Source organism: Triturus cristatus, unplaced genomic scaffold, assembly GCF_964204655.1.
Source record: "Triturus cristatus unplaced genomic scaffold, aTriCri1.1 SCAFFOLD_105, whole genome shotgun sequence".
In the NCBI taxonomy this organism is placed as follows: domain Eukaryota; kingdom Metazoa; phylum Chordata; class Amphibia; order Caudata; family Salamandridae; genus Triturus; species Triturus cristatus.
Window position 1 is genome coordinate 530,781 of NW_028187897.1, and position 15,915 is coordinate 546,695.

Here is a 15,915-nt window from a genome sequence, read left to right on the forward strand (position 1 = left end):
TTTTTTGGCAGTCTACACAGCAACCCCACACACATACCTACTCCCCGCTGACGAGAGGCAACTACCTCGAAACACGTGTCCAGGGATGGCTAACGCGACACTTACTTTCACTTAAAACTTTGGCACAGGCGTATTCGCCGTCGCCACTTCATGGACCACAATTCCTTGGGGTAACACGCTGGTAGGACGAGAAGAGTGCGGACAATCGGATTTTTGATTGTATTAAGGCTCCCTTGAGCCGATTGGGCTGACGAGCCCTGGACCAGCACCTGCGCGCCACGAGTGGTACTTTACCCGAGAATACTTTTTTGGCAGTCTACGCAGCAACCCCACACATATACCTACTCCCTGCTGACGAGAGGCAACTACCTCGAAACACGTGTCCAGGGATGGCTAACGCGACACTTACTTTCACTTAAAACTTTGGCACAGGCGTATTCGCCGTCGCCACTTCATGGACCACAATTCCTTGGGGTAACACGCTGGTAGGATGAGCAGAGTGCGGCCAATCGGATTTTTGATTGTATTAAGGCTCCCTTGAGCCGATTGGGCTGACGAGCCCTGGACCAGCACCTGCGCGCCATGAGTGGTACTTTACCTGAGAATACTTTTTTGGCAGTCTACACGGCAACCCCACACACATACCTACTCCCTGCTGACGAGAGGCAACTACCTCGAAACACGTGTCCAGAGATGGCTAACGCGACACTTACTTTCACTTAAAACTTTGGCACAGGCGTATTCGCCGTCGCCACTTCATGGACCACAATTCCTTGGGGTAACACGCTGGTAGGACGAGCAGAGTGCGGCCAATCGGATTTTTGATTGTATTAAGGCTCCCTTGAGCCGATTAGGCTGATGAGCCCTGGACCATCACCTGCACGCCATGAGTGGTACTTTACCTGAGAATACTTTTTTGGCAGTCTACGCGGCAACACCACACACATACCTACTCCCTGCTGACAAGAGGCAACTACCTCGAAACACGTGTCCAGGGATGGCTAACGCGACACTTACTTTCACTTAAAACTTTGGCACAGGCGTATTCGCCGTCGCCACTTCATGGACCACAATTCCTTGGGGTAACACGCTGGTAGGACGAGCAGAGTGCGTCCAATCGGATTTTTAATTGTATTAAGGCTCCCTTGAGCCGATTGGGCTGACGAGCCCTGGACCAGCACCTGCGCGCCATGAGTGGTACTTTACCTGAGAATACTTTTTTGGCAGTCTACGCAGCAACCCCACACATATACCTACTCCCTGCTGACGAGAGGCAACTACCTCGAAACACGTGTCCAGGGATGGCTAACGCGACACTTACTTTCACTTAAAACTTTGGCACAGGCGTATTCGCCGTCGCCACTTCATGGACCACAATTCCTTGGGGTAACACGCTGGTAGAATGAGAAGAGTGCGGCCAATCGGATTTTTGATTGTATTAAGGCTCCCTTGAGCCGATTGGGCTGACGAGCCCTGGACCAGCACCTGCGCGCCATGAGTGGTACTTTACCTGAGAATACTTTTTTGGCAGTCTACACGGCAACCCCACACACATACCTACTCCCTGCTGACGAGAGGCAACTACCTCGAAACACGTGTCCAGAGATGGCTAACGCGACACTTACTTTCACTTAAAACTTTGGCACAGGCGTATTCGCCGTCGCCACTTCATGGACCACAATTCCTTGGGGTAACACGCTGGTAGGACGAGCAGAGTGCGGCCAATCGGATTTTTGATTGTATTAAGGCTCCCTTGAGCCTATTAGGCTGATGAGCCCTGGACCATCACCTGCGCGCCATGAGTGGTACTTTACCTGAGAATACTTTTTTGGCAGTCTACGCGGCAACCCCACACACATACCTACTCCCTGCTGACAAGAGGCAACTACCTCGAAACACGTGTCCAGGGATGGCTAACGCAACACTTACTTTCACTTAAAACTTTGGCACATGAGTATTCGCCGTCACCACTTCATGGACCACAATTCCTTGGGGTAACACGCTGGTAGGACGAGCAGAGTGCGTCCAATCGGATTTTTAATTGTATTAAGGCTCCCTTGAGCCGATTGGGCTGACGAGCCCTGGACCAGCACCTGCGCGCCATGAGTGGTACTTTACCTGAGAATACTTTTTTGGCGGTCTACACGGCAACCCCACACACATACCTACTCCCTGTTGACGAGAGGGAACTACCTCGAAACACGTGTCCAGGGATGGCTAAAGCGACACTTACTTTCACTTAAAACATTGGCACATGCGTATCCGCCGTCGCCACTTCATGGACCACAATTCCTTGGGGAAACACGCTGGTAGGACGAGCAGAGTGCGGCCAATCGGATTTTTGATTGTATTAAGGCTCCCTTGAGCCGTTTGGGCTGACGAGCCCTGGACCAGCACCTGCGCGCCATGAGTGGTACTTTACCTGAGAATACTTTTTTGGCAGTCTACGCGGCAACCCCACACACATACCTACTCCCTGCTGATGAGAGGCAACTACCTCGAAACACATGTCCAGAGATGGCTAACGCGACACTTACTTTCACTTAAAACTTTGGCACAGGCGTATTCGCCGTCGCCACTTCATGGACCACAATTCCTTGGGGTAACACGCTGGTAGGACGAGCAGAGTGCGGCCAATCGGATTTTTGATTGTATTAAGGCTCCCTTGAGCCGATTAGGCTGATGAGCCCTGGACCATCACCTGCGCGCCATGAGTGGTACTTTACCTGAGAATACTTTTTTGGCAGTCTACGCGGCAACCCCACACACATACCTACTCCCTGCTGACAAGAGGCAACTACCTCGAAACACGTGTCCAGGGATGGCTAACGCAACACTTACTTTCACTTAAAACTTTGGCACATGAGTATTCACCATCGCCACTTCATGGACCACAATTCCTTGGGGTAACACGCTGGTAGGACGAGCAGAGTGCGTCCAATCGGATTTTTAATTGTATTAAGGCTTCCTTGAGCCGATTGGGCTGACGAGCCCTGGACCAGCACCTGCGCGCCATGAGTGGTACTTTACCTGAGAATACTTTTTTGGCGGTCTACGCGGCAACCCCACACACATACCTACTCCCTGTTGACGAGAGGCAACTACCTCGAAACACGTGTCCAGGGATGGCTAACGCGACACTTACTTTCACTTAAAACATTGGCACACGCGTATCCGCCGTCGCCACTTCATGGACCACAATTCCTTGGGGAAACACGCTGGTAGGACGAGCAGAGTGCGGCCAATCGGATTTTTGATTGTATTAAGGCTCCCTTGAGCCGATTGGGCTGACGAGCCCTGGACCAGCACCTGCGCGCCATGATTGGTACTTTACCTGAGAATACTTTTTTGGCAGTCTACGCGGCAACCCCACACACATACCTACTCCCTGCTGACGAGAGGCAACTACCTCGAAACACGTGTCCAGGGATGGCTAACGCGACACTTACTTTCACTTAAAACTTTGGCACAGGCGTATTCGCCGTCGCCACTTCATGGACAACAATTCCTTGGGGTAACACGCTGGTAGGACGAGCAGAGTGCGGCCAGTCGGATTTTTGATTGTATTAAGGCTCCCTTGAGCCGATTAGGCTGATGAGCCCTGGACCATCACCTGCGCGCCATGAGTGGTACTTTACCTGAGAATACTTTTTTGGCAGTCTACGCGGCAACCCCACACACATACCTACTCCCTGCTGACAAGAGGCAACTACCTCGAAACACGTGTCCAGGGATGGCTAACGCAACACTTACTTTCACTTAAAACTTTGGCACATGAGTATTCACCATCGCCACTTCATGGACCACAATTCCTTGGGGTAACACGCTGGTAGGACGAGCAGAGTGCGTCCAATCGGATTTTTAATTGTATTAAGGCTTCCTTGAGCCGATTGGGCTGACGAGCCCTGGACCAGCACCTGCGCGCCATGAGTGGTACTTTACCTGAGAATACTTTTTTGGCGGTCTACGCGGCAACCCCACACACATACCTACTCCCTGTTGACGAGAGGCAACTACCTCGAAACACGTGTCCAGGGATGGCTAACGCGACACTTACTTTCACTTAAAACATTGGCACACGCGTATCCGCCGTCGCCACTTCATGGACCACAATTCCTTGGGGAAACACGCTGGTAGGACGAGCAGAGTGCGGCCAATCGGATTTTTGATTGTATTAAGGCTCCCTTGAGCCGATTGGGCTGACGAGCCCTGGACCAGCACCTGCGCGCCATGATTGGTACTTTACCTGAGAATACTTTTTTGGCAGTCTACGCGGCAACCCCACACACATACCTACTCCCTGCTGACGAGAGGCAACTACCTCGAAACACGTGTCCAGGGATGGCTAACGCGACACTTACTTTCACTTAAAACTTTGGCACAGGCGTATTCGCCGTCGCCACTTCATGGACAACAATTCCTTGGGGTAACACGCTGGTAGGACGAGCAGAGTGCGGCCAGTCGGATTTTTGATTGTATTAAGGCTCCCTTGAGCCGATTGGGCTGACGAGCCCTGGACCAGCACCTGCGTGCCATGAGTGGTACTTTACCTGAGAATACTTTTTTGGCAGTCTACGCGGCAACCCCACACACACATTCCTACTCCCTGCTGACGAGAGGCAACTACCTCGAAACACGTGTCCAGGGATGGCTAACGCGACACTTACTTTCACTTAAAACTTTGGCACAGGCGTATTCGCCGTCGCCACTTCATGGACCACAATTCCTTGGGGTAACACGCTGGTAGGACGAGCAGAGTGCGGCCAATCGGATTTTTGATTGTATTAAGGCTCCCTTGAGCCGATTGGGCTGACGAGCCCTGGACCAGCACCTGCGTGCCATGAGTGGTACTTTACCTGAGAATACTTTTTTGGCAGTCTACGCGGCAACCCCACACACATACCTACTCCCTGCTGGCGAAAGGCAACTACCTCGAAACACGTGTCCAGAGATGGCTAACGCGACACTTACTTTCACTTAAAACTTTGGCACAGGCGTATTCGCCGTCGCCACTTCATGGACCACAATTCCTTGGGGTAACACGCTGGTAGGACGAGCAGAGTGCGGCCAATCGGATTTTTGATTGTATTAAGGCTCCCTTGAGCCGATTGGGCTGACGAGCCCTGGACCAGCACCTGCGCGCCATGAGTGGTACTTTACCTGAGAATACTTTTTTGGCAGTCTACGCAGCAACCCCACACACATACCTACTCCCTGCTGACGAGAGGCAAATACCTCGAAACACGTGTCCAGGGATGGCTAACGCGACACTTACTTTCACTTAAAACTTTGGCACAGGCGTATTCGCCGTCGCCACTTCATGGACCACAATTCCTTGGGGTAACACGCTGGTAGGACGAGCAGAGTGCGGCCAATCGGATTTTTTATTGTATTAAGGCTCCCTTGAGCCGATTGGGCTGACGAGCCCTGGACCAGCACCTGCGCGCCATGAGTGGTACTTTACCTGAGAATACTTTTTTGGCAGTCTACGCGGCAACCCCACACACATACCTACTCCCTGCTGACGAGAGGCAACTACCTCGAAACACGTGTCCAGGGATGGCTAACGCGACACTTACTTTCACTTAAAACTTTGGCACAGGCGTATTCGCCGTCACCACTTCATGGACCACAATTCCTTGGGGTAACATGCTGGTAGGACGAGCAGAGTGCTGCCAATCGGATTTTTGATTGTATTAAGGCTCCCTTGAGCCGATTGGGCTGACGAGCCCTGGACCAGCACCTGCACGCCACGAGTGGTACTTTACCTGAGAATACTTTTTTGGCAGTCTACACAGCAACCCCACACACATACCTACTCCCCGCTGACGAGAGGCAACTACCTCGAAACACGTGTCCAGGGATGGCTAACGCGACACTTACTTTCACTTAAAACTTTGGCACAGGCGTATTCGCCGTCGCCACTTCATGGACCACAATTCCTTGGGGTAACACGCTGGTAGGACGAGCAGAGTGCGGCCAATCGGATTTTTGATTGTATTAAGGCTCCCTTGAGCCGATTGGGCTGACGAGCCCTGGACCAGCACCTGCGCGCCACGAGTGGTACTTTACCTGAGAATACTTTTTTGGCAGTCTACGCGGCAACCCCACACATATACCTACTCCCTGCTGACGAGAGGCAACTACCTCGAAACACGTGTCCAGGGATGGCTAACGCGACACTTACTTTCACTTAAAACTTTGGCACAGGCGTATTCGCCGTCGCCACTTCATGGACCACAATTCCTTGGGGTAACACGCTGGTAGGATGAGCAGAGTGCGGCCAATCGGATTTTTGATTGTATTAAGGCTCCCTTGAGCCGATTGGGCTGACGAGCCCTGGACCAGCACCTGCGCGCCATGAGTGGTACTTTACCTGAGAATACTTTTTTGGCAGTCTACACGGCAACCCCACACACATACCTACTCCCTGCTGACGAGAGGCAACTACCTCGAAACACGTGTCCAGAGATGGCTAACGCGACACTTACTTTCACTTAAAACTTTGGCACAGGCGTATTCGCCGTCGCCACTTCATGGACCACAATTCCTTGGGGTAACACGCTGGTAGGACGAGCAGAGTGCGGCCAATCGGATTTTTGATTGTATGAAGGCTCTCTTGAGCCGATTGGGCTGACGAGCCCTGGACCAGCACCTGCGCGCCATGAGTGGTACTTTACCTGAGAATACTTTTTTGGCAGTCTACGCGGCAACCCCACACACATACCTACTCCCTGCTTACGAGAGGCAACTACCTCGAAACACGTGTCCAGGGATGGCTAACGCGACACTTACTTTCACTTAAAACTTTGGCACAGGCGTATTCGCCGTCGCCACTTCATGGACAACAATTCCTTGGGGTAAAACGCTGGTAGGACGAGCAGAGTGCGGCCAGTCGGATTTTTGATTGTATTAAGGCTCCCTTGAGCCGATTGGGCTGACGAGCCCTGGACCAGCACCTGCGTGCCATGAGTGGTACTTTACCTGAGAATACTTTTTTGGCAGTCTACGCGGCAACCCCACACACACATACCTACTCCCTGCTGACGAGAGGCAACTACCTCGAAACACGTGTCCAGGGATGGCTAACGCGACACTTACTTTCACTTAAAACTTTGGCACAGGCGTATTCGCCGTCGCCACTTCATGGACCACAATTCCTTGGGGTAACACGCTGGTAGGATGAGCAGAGTGCGGCCAATCGGATTTTTGATTGTATTAAGGCTACCTTGAGCCGATTGGGCTGACGAGCCCTGGACCAGCACCTGCGTGCCATGAGTGGTACTTTACCTGAGAATACTTTTTTGGCAGTCTACGCGGCAACCCCACACACATACCTACTCCCTGCTGGCGAAAGGCAACTACCTCGAAACACATGTCCAGAGATGGCTAACGCGACACTTACTTTCACTTAAAACTTTGGCACAGGCGTATTCGCCGTCGCCACTTCATGGACCACAATTCCTTGGGGTAACACGCTGGTAGGACGAGCAGAGTGCGGCCAATCGGATTTTTGATTGTATTAAGGCTCCCTTGAGCCGATTGGGCTGACGAGCCCTGGACCAGCACCTGCGCGCCATGAGTGGTACTTTACCTGAGAATACTTTTTTGGCAGTCTACGCAGCAACCCCACACACATACCTACTCCCTGCTGACGAGAGGCAAATACCTCGAAACACGTGTCCAGGGATGGCTAACGCGACACTTACTTTCACTTAAAACTTTGGCACAGGCGTATTCACCGTCGCCACTTCATGGACCACAATTCCTTGGGGTAACACGCTGGTAGGACGAGCAGAGTGCGGCCAATCGGATTTTTGATTGTATTAAGGCTCCCTTGAGCCGATTGGGCTGACGAGCCCTGGACCAGCACCTGCGCGCCATGAGTGGTACTTTACCTGAGAATACTTTTTTGGCAGTCTACGCGGCAACCCCACACACATACCTACTCCCTGCTGACGAGAGGCAACTACCTCGAAACACGTGTCCAGGGATGGCTAACGCGACACTTACTTTCACTTAAAACTTTGGCACAGGCGTATTCGCCGTCACCACTTCATGGACCACAATTCCTTGGGGTAACATGCTGGTAGGACGAGCAGAGTGCTGCCAATCGGATTTTTGATTGTATTAAGGCTCCCTTGAGCCGATTGGGCTGACGAGCCCTGGACCAGCACCTGCACGCCACGAGTGGTACTTTACCTGAGAATACTTTTTTGGCAGTCTACACAGCAACCCCACACACATACCTACTCCCCGCTGACGAGAGGCAACTACCTCGAAACACGTGTCCAGGGATGGCTAACGCGACACTTACTTTCACTTAAAACTTTGGCACAGGCGTATTCGCCGTCGCCACTTCATGGACCACAATTCCTTGGGGTAACACGCTGGTAGGACGAGCAGAGTGCGGCCAATCGGATTTTTGATTGTATTAAGGCTCCCTTGAGCCGATTGGGCTGACGAGCCCTGGACCAGCACCTGCGCGCCACGAGTTGTACTTTACCTGAGAATACTTTTTTGGCAGTCTACGCGGCAACCCCACACATATACCTACTCCCTGCTGACGAGAGGCAACTACCTCGAAACACGTGTCCAGGGATGGCTAACGCGACACTTACTTTCACTTAAAACTTTGGCACAGGCGTATTCGCCGTCGCCACTTCATGGACCACAATTCCTTGGGGTAACACGCTGGTAGGATGAGCAGAGTGCGGCCAATCGGATTTTTGATTGTATTAAGGCTCCCTTGAGCCGATTGGGCTGACGAGCCCTGGACCAGCACCTGCGCGCCATGAGTGGTACTTTACCTGAGAATACTTTTTTGGCAGTCTACACGGCAACCCCACACACATACCTACTCCCTGCTGACGAGAGGCAACTACCTCGAAACAAGTGTCCAGAGATGGCTAACGCGACACTTACTTTCACTTAAAACTTTGGCACAGGAGTATTCGCCGTCGCGACTTCATGGACCACAATTCCTTGGGGTAACACGCTGGTAGGACGAGCAGAGTGCGTCCAATCGGATTTTTGATTGTATTAAAGCTCCCTTGAGCCGATTGGGCTGACGAGCCCTGGACCAGCACCTGCGCGCCATGAGTGGTACTTTACCTGAGAATACTTTTTTGGCGGTCTACGCGGCAACCCCACACACATACCTACTCCCTGTTGACGAGAGGCAACTACCTCGAAACACGTGTCCAGGGATGGCTAACGCGACACTTACTTTCACTTAAAACATTGGCACACGCGTATCCGCCGTCGCCACTTCATGGACCACAATTCCTTGGGGAAACACGCTGGTAGGACGAGCAGAGTGCGGCCAGTCGGATTTTTGATTGTATTAAGGCTCCCTTGAGCCGATTGGGCTGACGAGCCCTGGACCAGCACCTGCGTGCCATGAGTGGTACTTTACCTGAGAATACTTTTTTGGCAGTCTACGCGGCAACCCCACACACACATACCTACTCCCTGCTGACGAGAGGCAACTACCTCGAAACACGTGTCCAGGGATGGCTAACGCGACACTTACTTTCACTTAAAACTTTGGCACAGGCGTATTCACCGTCGCCACTTCATGGACCACAATTCCTTGGGGTAACACGCTGGTAGGACGAGCAGAGTGCGGCCAATCGGATTTTTGATTGTATTAAGGCTCCCTTGAGCCGATTGCGCTGACGAGCCCTGGACCTGCACCTGCGTGCCATGAGTGGTACTTTACCTGAGAATACTTTTTTGGCAGTCTACGCGGCAACCCCACACACATACCTACTCCCTGCTGGCGAAAGGCAACTACCTCGAAACACGTGTCCAGAGATGGCTAACGCGACACTTACTTTCACTTAAAACTTTGGCACAGGCGTATTCGCCGTCGCCACTTCATGGACCACAATTCCTTGGGGTAACACGCTGGTAGGACAAGCAGAGTGCGGCCAATCGGATTTTTGATTGTATTAAGGCTCCCTTGAGCCGATTAGGCTGACGAGCCCTGGACCAGCACTTGCGCGCCATGAGTGGTACTTTACCTGAGAATACTTTTTTGGCAGTCTACACGGCAACCCCACACACATACCTACTCCCTGCTGACAAGAGGCAACTACCTCGAAACACGTGTCCAGGGATGGCTAACGCAACACTTACTTTCACTTAAAACTTTGGCACAGGAGTATTCGCCGTCGCCACTTCATGGACCACAATTCCTTGGGGCAACACGCTGGTAGGACGAGCAGAGTGCGTCCAATCGGATTTTTGATTGTATCAAGGCTCCCTTGAGCCGATTGGGCTGACGAGCCCTGGACCAGCACCTGCGCGCCATGAGTGGTACTTTACCTGAGAATACTTTTTTGGCAGTCTACGCAGCAACCCCACACACATACCTACTCCCTGCTGACGAGAGGCAAATACCTCGAAACACGTGTCCAGGGATGGCTAACGCGACACTTACTTTCACTTAAAACTTTGGCACAGGCGTATTCGCCGTCGCCACTTCATGGACCACAATTCCTTGGGGTAACACGCTGGTAGGACGAGCAGAGTGCGGCCAATCGGATTTTTGATTGTATTAAGGCTCCCTTGAGCCGATTGGGCTGACGAGCCCTGGACCAGCACCTGCGCGCCATGAGTGGTACTTTACCTGAGAATACTTTTTTGGCAGTCTACGCGGCAACCCCACACACATACCTACTCCCTGCTGACGAGAGGCAACTACCTCGAAACACGTGTCCAGGGATGGCTAACGCGACACTTACTTTCACTTAAATCTTTGGCACAGGCGTATTCGCCGTCGCCACTTCATGGACCACAATTCCTTGGGGTAACACGCTGGTAGGACGAGCAGAGTGCGGCCAATCGGATTTTTGATTGTATTAAGGCTCCCTTGAGCCGATTGGGCTGACGAGCCCTGGACCTGCACCTGCGTGCCATGAGTGGTACTTTACCTGAGAATACTTTTTTGGCAGTCTACGCGGCAACCCCACACACATACCTACTCCCTGCTGGCGAAAGGCAACTACCTCGAAACACGTGTCCAGAGATGGCTAACGCGACACTTACTTACACTTAAAACTTTGGCACAGGCGTATTCGCCGTCGCCACTTCATGGACCACAATTCCTTGGGGTAACACGCTGGTAGGACAAGCAGAGTGCGGCCAATCGATTTTTGATTGTATTAAGGCTCCCTTGAGCCGATTAGGCTGACGAGCCCTGGACCAGCACTTGCGCGCCATGAGTGGTACTTTACCTGAGAATACTTTTTTGGCAGTCTACACGGCAACCCCACACACATACCTACTCCCTGCTGACAAGAGGCAACTACCTCGAAACACGTGTCCAGGGATGGCTAACGCAACACTTACTTTCACTTAAAACTTTGGCACAGGAGTATTCGCCGTCGCCACTTCATGGACCACAATTCCTTGGGGCAACACGCTGGTAGGACGAGCAGAGTGCGTCCAATCGGATTTTTGATTGTATCAAGGCTCCCTTGAGCCGATTGGGCTGACGAGCCCTGGACCAGCACCTGCGCGCCATGAGTGGTACTTTACCTGAGAATACTTTTTTGGCAGTCTACGCAGCAACCCCACACACATACCTACTCCCTGCTGACGAGAGGCAAATACCTCGAAACACGTGTCCAGGGATGGCTAACGCGACACTTACTTTCACTTAAAACTTTGGCACAGGCGTATTCGCCGTCGCCACTTCATGGACCACAATTCCTTGGGGTAACACGCTGGTAGGACGAGCAGAGTGCGGCCAATCGGATTTTTGATTGTATTAAGGCTCCCTTGAGCCGATTGGGCTGACGAGCCCTGGACCAGCACCTGCGCGCCACGAGTTGTACTTTACCTGAGAATACTTTTTTGGCAGTCTACGCGGCAACCCCACACATATACCTACTCCCTGCTGACGAGAGGCAACTACCTCGAAACACGTGTCCAGGGATGGCTAACGCGACACTTACTTTCACTTAAAACTTTGGCACAGGCGTATTCGCCGTCGCCACTTCATGGACCACAATTCCTTGGGGTAACACGCTGGTAGGATGAGCAGAGTGCGGCCAATCGGATTTTTGATTGTATTAAGGCTCCCTTGAGCCGATTGGGCTGATGAGCCCTGGACCAGCACCTGCGCGCCATGAGTGGTACTTTACCTGAGAATACTTTTTTGGCAGTCTACACGGCAACCCCACACACATACCTACTCCCTGCTGACGAGAGGCAACTACCTCGAAACAAGTGTCCAGAGATGGCTAACGCGACACTTACTTTCACTTAAAACTTTGGCACAGGAGTATTCGCCGTCGCGACTTCATGGACCACAATTCCTTGGGGTAACACGCTGGTAGGACGAGCAGAGTGCGTCCAATCGGATTTTTGATTGTATTAAAGCTCCCTTGAGCCGATTGGGCTGACGAGCCCTGGACCAGCACCTGCGCGCCATGAGTGGTACTTTACCTGAGAATACTTTTTTGGCGGTCTACGCGGCAACCCCACACACATACCTACTCCCTGTTGACGAGAGGCAACTACCTCGAAACACGTGTCCAGGGATGGCTAACGCGACACTTACTTTCACTTAAAACTTTGGCACAGGCGTATTCGCCGTCGCCACTTCATGGACCACAATTCCTTGGGGTAACACGCTGGTAGGACGAGCAGAGTGCGGCCAATCGGATTTTTCATTGTATTAAGGCTACCTTGAGCCGATTGGGCTGACGAGCCCTGGACTAGCACCTGCGTGCCATGAGTGGTACTTTACCTGAGAATACTTTTTTGGCAGTCTACGCGGCAACCCCACACACATACCTACTCCCTGCTGGCGAAAGGCAACTACCTCGAAACACATGTCCAGAGATGGCTAACGCGACACTTACTTTCACTTAAAACTTTGGCACAGGCGTATTCGCCGTCGCCACTTCATGGACCACAATTCCTTGGGGTAACACGCTGGTAGGACGAGCAGAGTGCGGCCAATCGGATTTTTGATTGTATTAAGGCTCCCTTGAGCCGATTGGGCTGACGAGCCCTGGACCAGCACCTGCGCGCCATGAGTGGTACTTTACCTGAGAATACTTTTTTGGCAGTCTACGCAGCAACCCCACACACATACCTACTCCCTGCTGACGAGAGGCAAATACCTCGAAACACGTGTCCAGGGATGGCTAACGCGACACTTACTTTCACTTAAAACTTTGGCACAGGCGTATTCGCCGTCGCCACTTCATGGACCACAATTCCTTGGGGTAACACGCTGGTAGGACGAGCAGAGTGCGGCCAATCGGATTTTTGATTGTATTAAGGCTCCCTTGAGCCGATTGGGCTGACGAGCCCTGGACCAGCACCTGCGCGCCATGAGTGGTACTTTACCTGAGAATACTTTTTTGGCAGTCTACGCGGCAACCCCACACACATACCTACTCCCTGCTGACGAGAGGCAACTACCTCGAAACACGTGTCCAGGGATGGCTAATGCGACACTTACTTTCACTTAAAACTTTGGCACAGGCGTATTCGCCGTCACCACTTCATGGACCACAATTCCTTGGGGTAACATGCTGGTAGGACGAGCAGAGTGCTGCCAATCGGATTTTTGATTGTATTAAGGCTCCCTTGAGCCGATTGGGCTGACGAGCCCTGGACCAGCACCTGCACGCCACGAGTGGTACTTTACCTGAGAATACTTTTTTGGCAGTCTACCCCTCAACCCCACACACATACCTACTCCCCGCTGACGAGAGGCAACTACCTCGAAACACGTGTCCAGGGATGGCTAACGCGACACTTACTTTCACTTAAAACTTTGGCACAGGCGTATTCGCCGTCGCCACTTCATGGACCACAATTCCTTGGGGTAACACGCTGGTAGGACGAGCAGAGTGCGGCCAATCGGATTTTTGATTGTATTAAGGCTCCCTTGAGCCGATTGGGCTGACGAGCCCTGGACCAGCACCTGCGCGCCACGAGTTGTACTTTACCTGAGAATACTTTTTTGGCAGTCTACGCGGCAACCCCACACATATACCTACTCCCTGCTGACGAGAGGCAACTACCTCGAAACACGTGTCCAGGGATGGCTAACGCGACACTTACTTTCACTTAAAACTTTGGCACAGGCGTATTCGCCGTCGCCACTTCATGGACCACAATTCCTTGGGGTAACACGCTGGTAGGATGAGCAGAGTGCGGCCAATCGGATTTTTGATTGTATTAAGGCTCCCTTGACCCGATTGGGCTGACGAGCCCTGGACCAGCACCTGCGCGCCATGAGTGGTACTTTACCTGAGAATACTTTTTTGGCAGTCTACACGGCAACCCCACACACATACCTACTCCCTGCTGACGAGAGGCAACTACCTCGAAACAAGTGTCCAGAGATGGCTAACGCGACACTTACTTTCACTTAAAACTTTGGCACAGGAGTATTCGCCGTCGCGACTTCATGGACCACAATTCCTTGGGGTAACACGCTGGTAGGACGAGCAGAGTGCGTCCAATCGGATTTTTGATTGTATTAAAGCTCCCTTGAGCCGATTGGGCTGACGAGCCCTGGACCAGCACCTGCGCGCCATGAGTGGTACTTTACCTGAGAATACTTTTTTGGCGGTCTACGCGGCAACCCCACACACATACCTACTCCCTGTTGACGAGAGGCAACTACCTCGAAACACGTGTCCAGGGATGGCTAACGCGACACTTACTTTCACTTAAAACATTGGCACACGCGTATCCGCCGTCGCCACTTCATGGACCACAATTCCTTGGGGTAACACGCTGGTAGGACAAGCAGAGTGCGGCCAATCGGATTTTTGATTGTATTAAGGCTCCCTTGAGCCAATTAGGCTGACGAGCCCTGGACCAGCACTTGCGCGCCATGAGTGGTACTTTACCTGAGAATACTTTTTTGGCAGTCTACACGGCAACCCCACACACATACCTACTCCCTGCTGACAAGAGGCAACTACCTCGAAACACGTGTCCAGGGATGGCTAACGCAACACTTACTTTCACTTAAAACTTTGGCACAGGAGTATTCGCCGTCGCCACTTCATGGACCACAATTCCTTGGGGCAACACGCTGGTAGGACGAGCAGAGTGCGTCCAATCGGATTTTTGATTGTATCAAGGCTCCCTTGAGCCGATTGGGCTGACGAGCCCTGGACCAGCACCTGCGCGCCATGAGTGGTACTTTACCTGAGAATACTTTTTTGGCAGTCTACGCAGCAACCCCACACACATACCTACTCCCTGCTGACGAGAGGCAAATACCTCGAAACACGTGTCCAGGGATGGCTAACGCGACACTTACTTTCACTTAAAACTTTGGCACAGGCGTATTCGCCGTCGCCACTTCATGGACCACAATTCCTTGGGGTAACACGCTGGTAGGACGAGCAGAGTGCGGCCAATCGGATTTTTGATTGTATTAAGGCTCCCTTGAGCCGATTGGGCTGACGAGCCCTGGACCAGCACCTGCGCGCCATGAGTGGTACTTTACCTGAGAATACTTTTTTGGCAGTCTACGCGGCAACCCCACACACATACCTACTCCCTGCTGACGAGAGGCAACTACCTCGAAACACGTGTCCAGGGATGGCTAACGCGACACTTACTTTCACTTAAAACTTTGGCACAGGCGTATTCGCCGTCGCCACTTCATGGACCACAATTCCTTGGGGTAACACGCTGGTAGGACGAGCAGAGTGCGGCCAATCGGATTTTTGATTGTATTAAGGCTCCCTTGAGCCGATTGGGCTGACGAGCCCTGGACCTGCACCTGCGTGCCATGAGTGGTACTTTACCTGAGAATACTTTTTTGGCAGTCTACGCGGCAACCCCACACACATACCTACTCCCTGCTGGCGAAAGGCAACTACCTCGAAACACGTGTCCAGAGATGGCTAACGCGACACT